Below are 8,911 nucleotides of genomic sequence, written 5' to 3'. Positions count from 1 at the left end.
AAGGGTTGGATGAGTTCACAGTTCCACCAACAGTGTAATAGTGTCCCAGATTTCCCACATCCCTTCCAGAAATGATCATTATCCTTCCTGGTCATACTGGCCAATCTGAGAGGTGTGAGGTGGTACCTCAGAGAAGCTTTAATTTGCATTTCTCTAATAATTAATGATTTAGAGCATTTTTTTTCATATGGCTATGGATTACTTTGATCTCATCTGTAAATTGCCTTTGTATATCCTTTGACCATTTGTCAATCGGGGAATGGCTTTTTGTTTTAAAAATATGTCTCAGTTCTCTGTATATTTTAGAAATGAGTCCTTTGTCAGAATCATTAGTTGTAAAGATTGTTTCCCAATTTACTACATTTCTTTTGATCTTGGTTACATTGGTTTTATCTTTACAAAAGCTTTTTAATTTAATGTAATCGAAATCATCTAATTGGTTTTTGGTGATGTTCTCCAACTCTTCCTTAGTCATAAACTGTTCCCCTTTCCATAGATCTGACAGGTAGACTAGTCCTTGATCTTCTAATTTGCTTATAGTATTGTTTTTTATGTCTATGTCCTGTGACCATTTGGATCTTATCTTGGTAAAGGGTGTGAGGTGTTGGTCTAATCTAAGTTTCTTCCACACTAACTTACAATTTTCCCAGAAATTTTTATCAAAGAGGGAGTTTTTATCCCAATGGCCAGACTCTTTGGGTTTATCAAACAGCAGATTACTATAATCATCTCCTGCTTTTACATTTAGTCTATTCCACTGGTCCACCACTCTATTTCTTAGCCAATACCAAACAGTTTTCATGACTGATGCTTTATAATATAATTTTAGATCAGGTAGGGCTAAGCCACCTTCTTTTGCAATTTTTTTCATTAAGCTCCTGGAAATTCTTGACTTTTTATTTCTCCATATGAATTTACTTACTATTTTTTCTAACTCGTTAAAGTAATTTTTTGGAATTTTGATTGGTAGGGCACTAAACAGATTGCTTAGTTTTGGTAGAATTGTCATTTTTATTATATTAGCTCCACCTATCCATGAGCAGTTGATATTTGCCCAGTTATTTAAATCTAATTTAATTTGTGTGAGAAGTGTTGTATAATTGTTTTCAAAAAGATTCTGAGTCTGTCTTGGCAAATAGACTCCCAAATATTTTATATTGTCTGAGGTTACTTTGAATGGGATTTCTCTTTCTAGCTCTTCCTGCTGTTTCTTGCTAGACATATATATAAAAGTTGAGGATTTATGAGGGTTTATTTTATAACCTGCAACTTTGCTAAAATTGCTAATTGTTTCCAGTAGATTTTTATATGATTTCGTGGGATTCTCTAGGTAGACCATCATGTCATCTGCAAAGAGTGAGAGTTTTGTCTCTTCCTTCCCAATTCTAATTCCTTTAATTTCTTTTTCTTCTCTAATTGCTGATGCTAACATTTCTAATACAATATTGAATAGTAGTGGTGATAAGGGGCACCCTTGTTCAGTAATGGCTTGTTTAATTTCTTTTTCTGAGATAGGGTTGTTTAGGTATTTAATCTCTTCTTCATTTAACCTGGGCAACTTATATTTTTGTAAATATTCATCCATTTCACTTAGATCATCAAATTTATTGGCATAGAGTTGGGCAAATAAATTTGAATTATTACTTTAATTTCCTCCTCATTGGTGGTGAGTTCACCTTTTTCATTTATGATACAAGCTATTTGGTATTCTTCTTTTTTTTAATCAAACTGACCAGAGGTTTATCAATTTTATTGGTTTTTTTCATAATACCAACTTTTGGTTTTATTTATTAATTCAATAGTTTTTTTGCTTTCAATTTTATTAATTTCTTCTTTAATTTTTAGAATTTCTAATTTGGTACTTAATTGGGGATTTTAAATTTGTTCTTTCTCTATTTTTTTTATTTGCATGTTTAGTTCATTGATTTCCTCTTTCTCCAATTATATCATATAAGCATTTAGAACTATAATATATCCCCTGAGAGTTGCTTTGAATGAATCCCATAGGTTTTGGTATGTTGTTTCATTATTATCATTATCTAGGATAAAATGGTTAATTCTTTCTATAATTTGTTTTTTGGTCCACTCATTTTTTAAAATGAGGTTATTCAGTTTCCAATTTGTTCTGGTTCTATATCTCCTTGGCCCAGTATTGCATATGACTTTTACTGCATTGTGATCTGAGAAAGATGTACTCACTATTTCTGCCTTCCTGCAGTTGATCATTAGGTTTTTATGTCCTAGTACATGGTCAGTTTTTGTATAAGTTCCATGTACTGCAGAGAAAAAGGTATATTCTTTTCTATCCCCATTCAGTTTCCTCCATAAATCTACCATATTTATTTTTTCTAACAATCTATTTACCTCCCTAATTTCTTTCTTGTTTGTTTTATGATTCAATTTATCTAGATCTGATAGTGGGAGATTGAGGTCTTCCACTAGTAGAGTTTTGCTGTCTATGTCTTCCTGTAATTCTTTCAGCTTCTCCTCTAAGAATTTGGATGCTGTCCCACTGGGTGCATATATATTCAATATTGAAATGACTATTGTCTATGGTACCTTTTAGGAGGATATAGTTTCCTTCCTTATTTCTTTTAATACTATCTATTTTTGCTGTTGCTTTGTCTGAGATAAGGATTGCTACCTCTGCTTTTTTTCATGTGATAGATGGGGAAGAGATCAGGAGACTTTAGAACTGTGCCTGTCTTCTCTCCACCATCTTGGCTGGAACCTATGAAATACTATTAATCTGAATTTACATGTTGTTACTGTTTAATCCTATCTCAGTTTCATCACATAAGAAACTGCTGTTTTAATGTTTTAAAAGTTTTGTTTAAAATTGCATTGTAGTAATTTCTGATCTTGCAGAATGTTTCAGCAGATAATATATTTTGAGGTAGACAGGTAACATTTGTTATATGTATACATATCCAATCTTTAAACTCTTACATAATAAATCTGATTTGGATAGGGTATCAGGTATAAGTTTGGGCAAGTTCAACCCATATTAGAAGTGAATTTAAATAGTTTATATAAAAGAAGCTGATCATAAATAATCTGAATTGATAGTTTTGTGTTTTAGGTTTTAATTGCCTTATTTATAGTTGAATGAATTGATTTAATTTAATTAGTTGTTCTTGTAGCTAAGAATGAAGTTGCATTAACTGTTAATTCTTTTTATTTCATGCATATGAAATGTGTAACAGGAAAGGGGAAAAAAGGTATATGAAGGAGCCCAATTATACTTTTAATAATGTTTGGCTAAAATGAGCAGAAATTGCTTCATATCTCTATTTCACCTTTGTGTATCTGGGTACAGCCTTTAGAATATTATCGATCATGTTTGATTAGAGAAATGCAAATTAAAACAACTCTGAGATCCCACCTCACATCTATCACATGAAAAATTATCAGTTTGGAGGGTTGTGGAAAAACTGAGATACTAATGCATTATTGGTGGAGTTGTGAACTGATCCAATCTTTCTGGAGAGCAATTTGAAACTATGCCAAAAGGGCAATAAAAACGTGTATACCCTTTGATCCAGCAATACCACTACTGCGTCTATATCCCAAAGAGATTATAAAAAAGGGAAAAAGACACATGTACAAAAATATTTATAGTAACTCTCTTTGTAGGGGAAAAGAATTGGAAATTAAGGGAATGGCCATCAGTTGGGGAATGGCTACATAAATTATGCTATATGAATGTGATGAAGTACTTTCATTCTATAAGAAATCATGAATGGGTAGACTGAATTGATGCTGAATGAAGTGAGCAGCACCAGGAAAACACTGTGCACATTAACAGCAACATTGTGTGATGATTAGCTATGATGGAATTAGCTCTCCTCAGCATTATAATAATCAAAGATAATTCTAAAAGACTTGTAATGGAAAATATCATCCTTATCCAAAGAAAGAACTATTGAGTCTGAATGCAGACCAAAGCATATTATTTCCATTATTAAAATTTGTTTTATGCTTTATGGTTTTTGTTCCTTTTTGTTCTGATTCTTCTTTCATAGCATGAATAATGTGGAAATATTTTAACATAGGTATACATGTATAAAATATGTCAGATTATTCACTGTCAAGGGGAGGGAGGAGGGAAGAGAGGGAGGGAGCAAAATGTGGAACTCAAACTCATAAAAATGAATATTGAAAACTATATTTGCATGTTTGCATTAATAACAAATAAATACATTTACAAGTGATTAAGGGAAAGCTAGAATTGTTCTGTAAGCCAGTGTTAAAACTACCAAAACAATATATAACACTCATTTCTAAGAATGAAAAAATTTTCTATGCACTGTCTTCATGACCAGCCATATATTTTTTAAAAAAGTTATCTTCCAATAAGACCAGATTTCTGCAAGCTCTAACTCTATATGACATGTCTATCTTAAAATAAATTCAAGTAGCATATTAAGCACTTGTGAGTATTCCTATTAAGTGATTTGATCATATTTCATACTGTATAGCAAAATGTAGAAGCAGACTGGGGGAAAATATTACTTTTCTTTTAATTCAATATGGAAACTTTAATACCATGATTAAGTTATAAAATTGACAGAATTCCATATTGATATGCTATTAAATAAAATTTTAACAAAAACCTTAGTCTTCAGGAAATTAAAGGCAGCATAAATATAGTAAATCACCACCAAAAGGGATTTGCAATGACTTTGGAAGGAGTGCCTGAAAGTCCAAATATTGAAGCAAACCATGAAATGAAATCTATAAAAAAATGCTGAAATTAATTTCACATTTCAAAATATGGAAAACAAAAATAATTTGGTGTCAGAAGTGATATTTTTTGTCATTATTAAATTTGTTACTCTTGTGAAATCAAAACAAAGAGATGAAAGCTACTCAGCTACGTAAAACTGAAGTGTTTTCATAATTTGTGAACTTACTGCTGGTTGAGTTGTGGAAAATGGTATAAAATGGTATAAATATTCTCTTTTAGAAATTAAATGATGTTCTGAGAAGATGTTTGATGATCACATCTGCCAAAATCTGTCTTTAAAGCTATCTTACAGCAAGACCGTTTTGGGTATGTAATGCAGCAGTAGAGGTGCTTTCTTAAATCTCCATCTAGTAAACACTACAAACAAGAATGTAGTTCTTGCCCAGAATTTCTTCATTGCATAATATATCCAGTTCATTGAAAGCTGAAAGAAAGATGAAATTTTTTAGTAATGAACTTCTTTAGATGGAACACTATTGCTTTGCTGACCAGCAAATTCATTTGTATTTCAATCCATGTATTTTTGCTGCTATGTATTTCAGGCTGATGCTTATCTGTTCATCACTTCTGTAATAATCATTATTCTCTTGTTTTTCTTCTGATATCTCTTTGTTGGAACTGTCATAGACTTTTGTTTCACCATTCCTATCTAAGTCTAGGTCCTACTTTGCATCCCCTTTGATGTCTCCTGGCACTTCCATGCATAATTTGTGATAGAATTCCCTGTTTCCTTATTTCTGCTTTTTTGGAGACCTGGTGACAGTTTGCAAACAGTATCTTGCATTGTCCTCATGATCAATGTAAATGAATAACAGTTCTATATGTAAGACAAGTGTTATTTTCTTCCAAGTACTCTTTATCAGGCAACTTTCTACAGAAGATATGCAAATACTCCATTACAGTGATAGCATCAATTGGACATTCATTTCTAGATATAATCTTTCTGCTCAACATCTTTGGTGTCTCTTCTGGATGTTTTGTCTTCAGTGTGTCTTCTTGTTGGATTTTTGTGCTACTGGCTTTACTTATTTTTTACCAAGAAGTCTGTCTTAGTTTGTATTTTGGTTCTTTACCTTTGCTCCTTTCCTATGTCCCTTATTTATTTTCTAATTTCTAACAGACAAACTAGAATTTCATGTTACATTTTGGAAATCTCCTTCTGACTGGAGCAATACTTCCATTATTACAAATGTGCTGAGTTAGATTCTAGGCTTTTTGCCAAGTACATACTCCATCACGTATTTCTGTTTTGCAGAAGTTTAAATTAACGTTTCAAAAAAAAAAAAAGGAAAATAGTTACTTTAAAAACTAATCGTCATTTTACTTGTAAAAGATACTGATACTGATGACAATGTACCATTTTATTGTGATACCTTGTGCAGTTGGATAGCTAGGTGTGCACTAGTCCTAGAGTCAGGAGAACCTGAGCTCAAATAAGATCTTAGACACTTACTAGCTGTATGACTCTAGGCAAATCACTTAACCCATATTGTCCCCCCCCCCAAAGAAAAAGCTTGTGCAGCTTCACTAGCTGTTGTTCACTGTTCCCTCCAGGTCCCTTGAAAAAAGGGGGAGGGGGAAATCCAACCAGAGTTTAAAACAAATGTCCAGAAATGCCCAAGCTCAGCAGAAAGAGGAATGAGGGGATCTGGACCCTTAGTATGCACACTGTGGAGCCTAGCACCCGGGGCTCCCCCACCCCCATCCTCCCCAGGCACATGGGCCAATCCTCAATTCTAATTATCAAAGATTTATTTTCTTCAGTTAGCTTTTGTATTTCTTTTTCTATTTGGCCAATTCTACTTTTAAGGTTTAATTTTTGTGCTTCCTTTTCCAAGTTATTGACTCTTTTTTTTAATAATTCTTCTGAACAACTCATTTCTTTTTCCATTTTTTTCTACTTCTCTCATTTGATTTTTAAAATTCTTTTTGAGCTCTTCTAGGAGGACTTTTTGACCTCAGTCCAATTCTTTAATCCCCTTTGAGGTTTCCCTTATAGGCAATTTTTTCTGATTTCCTTTTCTGAGATGTTGTTTTGATCATCCTTGCCACCATAATAGTTTTCTATGATTAAGACACCTTTTTTTGTACTCATTTAACAAGTTGAGTACTGCAAGCTTCTTGTCCTGGGGGCCTGGGATCTGGTCGCTGACTTTCTACATTGGGGCCTCAGGTGCTGGTCCCTTATTTGCTGTCTTATGGTAGTTTGACTCAGTCCCACCTGTTGTGGCATTCTGCCCTAGGCCTGGGGCCCTTCCTGCTGGCTTGCTGAGCCAGGACCCAGGGGCCTTGGTTACGGATCTGCCCTGTGGCTAAGAAGCTCCTGCTAGCTTTCCCAGCTCACCAACTGCTTTGGGACATGCTCCCTTTTTAGCCAAATGAGACATAACTTTCCTGAAGTGCTTCCAAAGTATCTTGAACTGAAAAATTGTTTCACTCCTTTTTTGTGGGTTTTGTCACTCCAGAGTCTATTTAGAGGCTCATTTAAAGTTGTTTCAGAGGGAAACTGGGAAAAGCCCAGGGAACTTCTTAGCTTCTGTCTGCTACTTTGACTCTGTTTCCCCTCTCCCCCAAGATACTTTTCTATTTTTGATACAATTTTCAAATTTCATAACATATGAAAAAACATTTGGAAACACATACCAATATACTTGATATTGTAGATTTAAATCATGAAAAACAATTTATAACTAATCATGTGACCTCAGTTCAATGAAATGCATTTCCAAATTATCTAGAAAAACATTTCCTTTTTTTCTTTTTTGTCATTCTGTACTACTTGCATTCAAGACCAATAAAAAGTATTTATATAATGTTTATGTAGTGCTTTTGGTTTTTTACAGTTACCCAGTAAAACAAATCAATTTTTTTTGTGTCCTAACCAATCCATTCCCAATACTTTAAAAGGGTGAATAAAGTGCATATCTCTTCTTTCCCTAAGGCATCTTCTATTATCTGAAGTTTTTACCTAAGAATAACCATTCCCATCTTGCTTTGAAGTCCGAGTTACCCTAAGGGTTGCTACAAACCTTTCAAATGATCCTTCAAGGACTTCAATTTTGTGCTGAAAATTTATTTCTAAGAGTTTACATTGTAAACATTATAGAGAAAAGCCTATTAGCAATTTCAGTCAGACAATATTCTAAGTTTCTTAGATAAAAAGATTATCTCAATGGGATCAAACCCTTCTTTTAGTTTTTCTAGATAGTTGATTCTTAGTTGTAATATCTTATGTGTATCTTCATTTAACAAGCTGTTGATTCTTTTTTACACTTTTTTTTTGCATTTCTCTCATAGCTTCTCAATTTCTTCTATTTCTCTTTTTTGATTTTAAAATTATTTTTGAGCTCTTCCTTGAGTTCTTTTTGGGCCTAAGACCAGTTTTACATTTTTTTGATGGTTTACTTGTAGTTGTTTGTTGTCCTCTTCTAAATTTGTATTTTGATCTTTCCTGACAGTTTAATAACAGTTTCTATGGTCAGATATTTTCTTGTTGCTTTCTCATTTTTCCAGTCTATTTCTTATCATAAAATTTGATGCCAAAGTTAGGCTCTGCTCTTAGGGTGGAAGGGCTTCAGGTTCAAAGCTTCAGGTTTTTTTGTCTGTTTTCAGAGCTTTTACCTGGGTGTCTCTATATTTTCAGTTATTCCTAGGTGGTATGCTCTAATCAGAGGAGTGGTCACTGCTTTCCTGACCTGTCCTCTGGTCTGTTGTATGCCCTGGAACTGTGACCAGGGTTCCTGCTTTCTTCACCTGAGAACTCTAGCAGACTAATGCTTCCATTTGCCCTGGAACTCTGACCCAGATTCCGATATAGGTAATGCAGCAGAATTCTGTATCCTGTTCCAGTCAAGGGTCCCTTGAAATCTCCTCCTGACTAGTTGGCTAACCCCCTACCTGGGTATGACTTGCTGCTTGTTGCTTTGTGTAGGGACTGGGTGCTTTGCTGCTGGGGTGCAGGCTATTGCTACTAGCTTGCATCTATTTTTCTTTTGTGCAAGCAGACTTGAACTTTCTTTAGCTCTTCTATCCATTCTTTCACCTCTGCTTAAAGTTTCTCTGTTCCTATTCTTTCCAGGGGGGTTTGATTAAAGGTCTATCAGGAGGTAGATGTGGAAATAGGAAATCTTAAAGCATAAGACACATTACATAGATAAAAAA

The 8,911-nt window shown here is 33.9% G+C and overlaps 1 pseudogene; it reads right to left on the bottom strand.

Moving 5' to 3' along the window:
- Window positions 1-5,036: 5,036 nt before the first annotated feature.
- Window positions 5,037-5,543, bottom strand: LOC141498969 (polycomb group RING finger protein 3 pseudogene; annotated as a pseudogene).
- Between the last annotated feature and the right edge of the window lie 3,368 nt (window positions 5,544-8,911).

The sequence above is a fragment of the Macrotis lagotis genome, chromosome X, assembly GCF_037893015.1.
Source record: "Macrotis lagotis isolate mMagLag1 chromosome X, bilby.v1.9.chrom.fasta, whole genome shotgun sequence".
Lineage (NCBI taxonomy): Eukaryota > Metazoa > Chordata > Mammalia > Peramelemorphia > Peramelidae > Macrotis > Macrotis lagotis.
The sequence above is the reverse complement of the archived record's forward strand: the minus strand, read 5'-3'. Positions and strand labels throughout refer to the sequence as shown.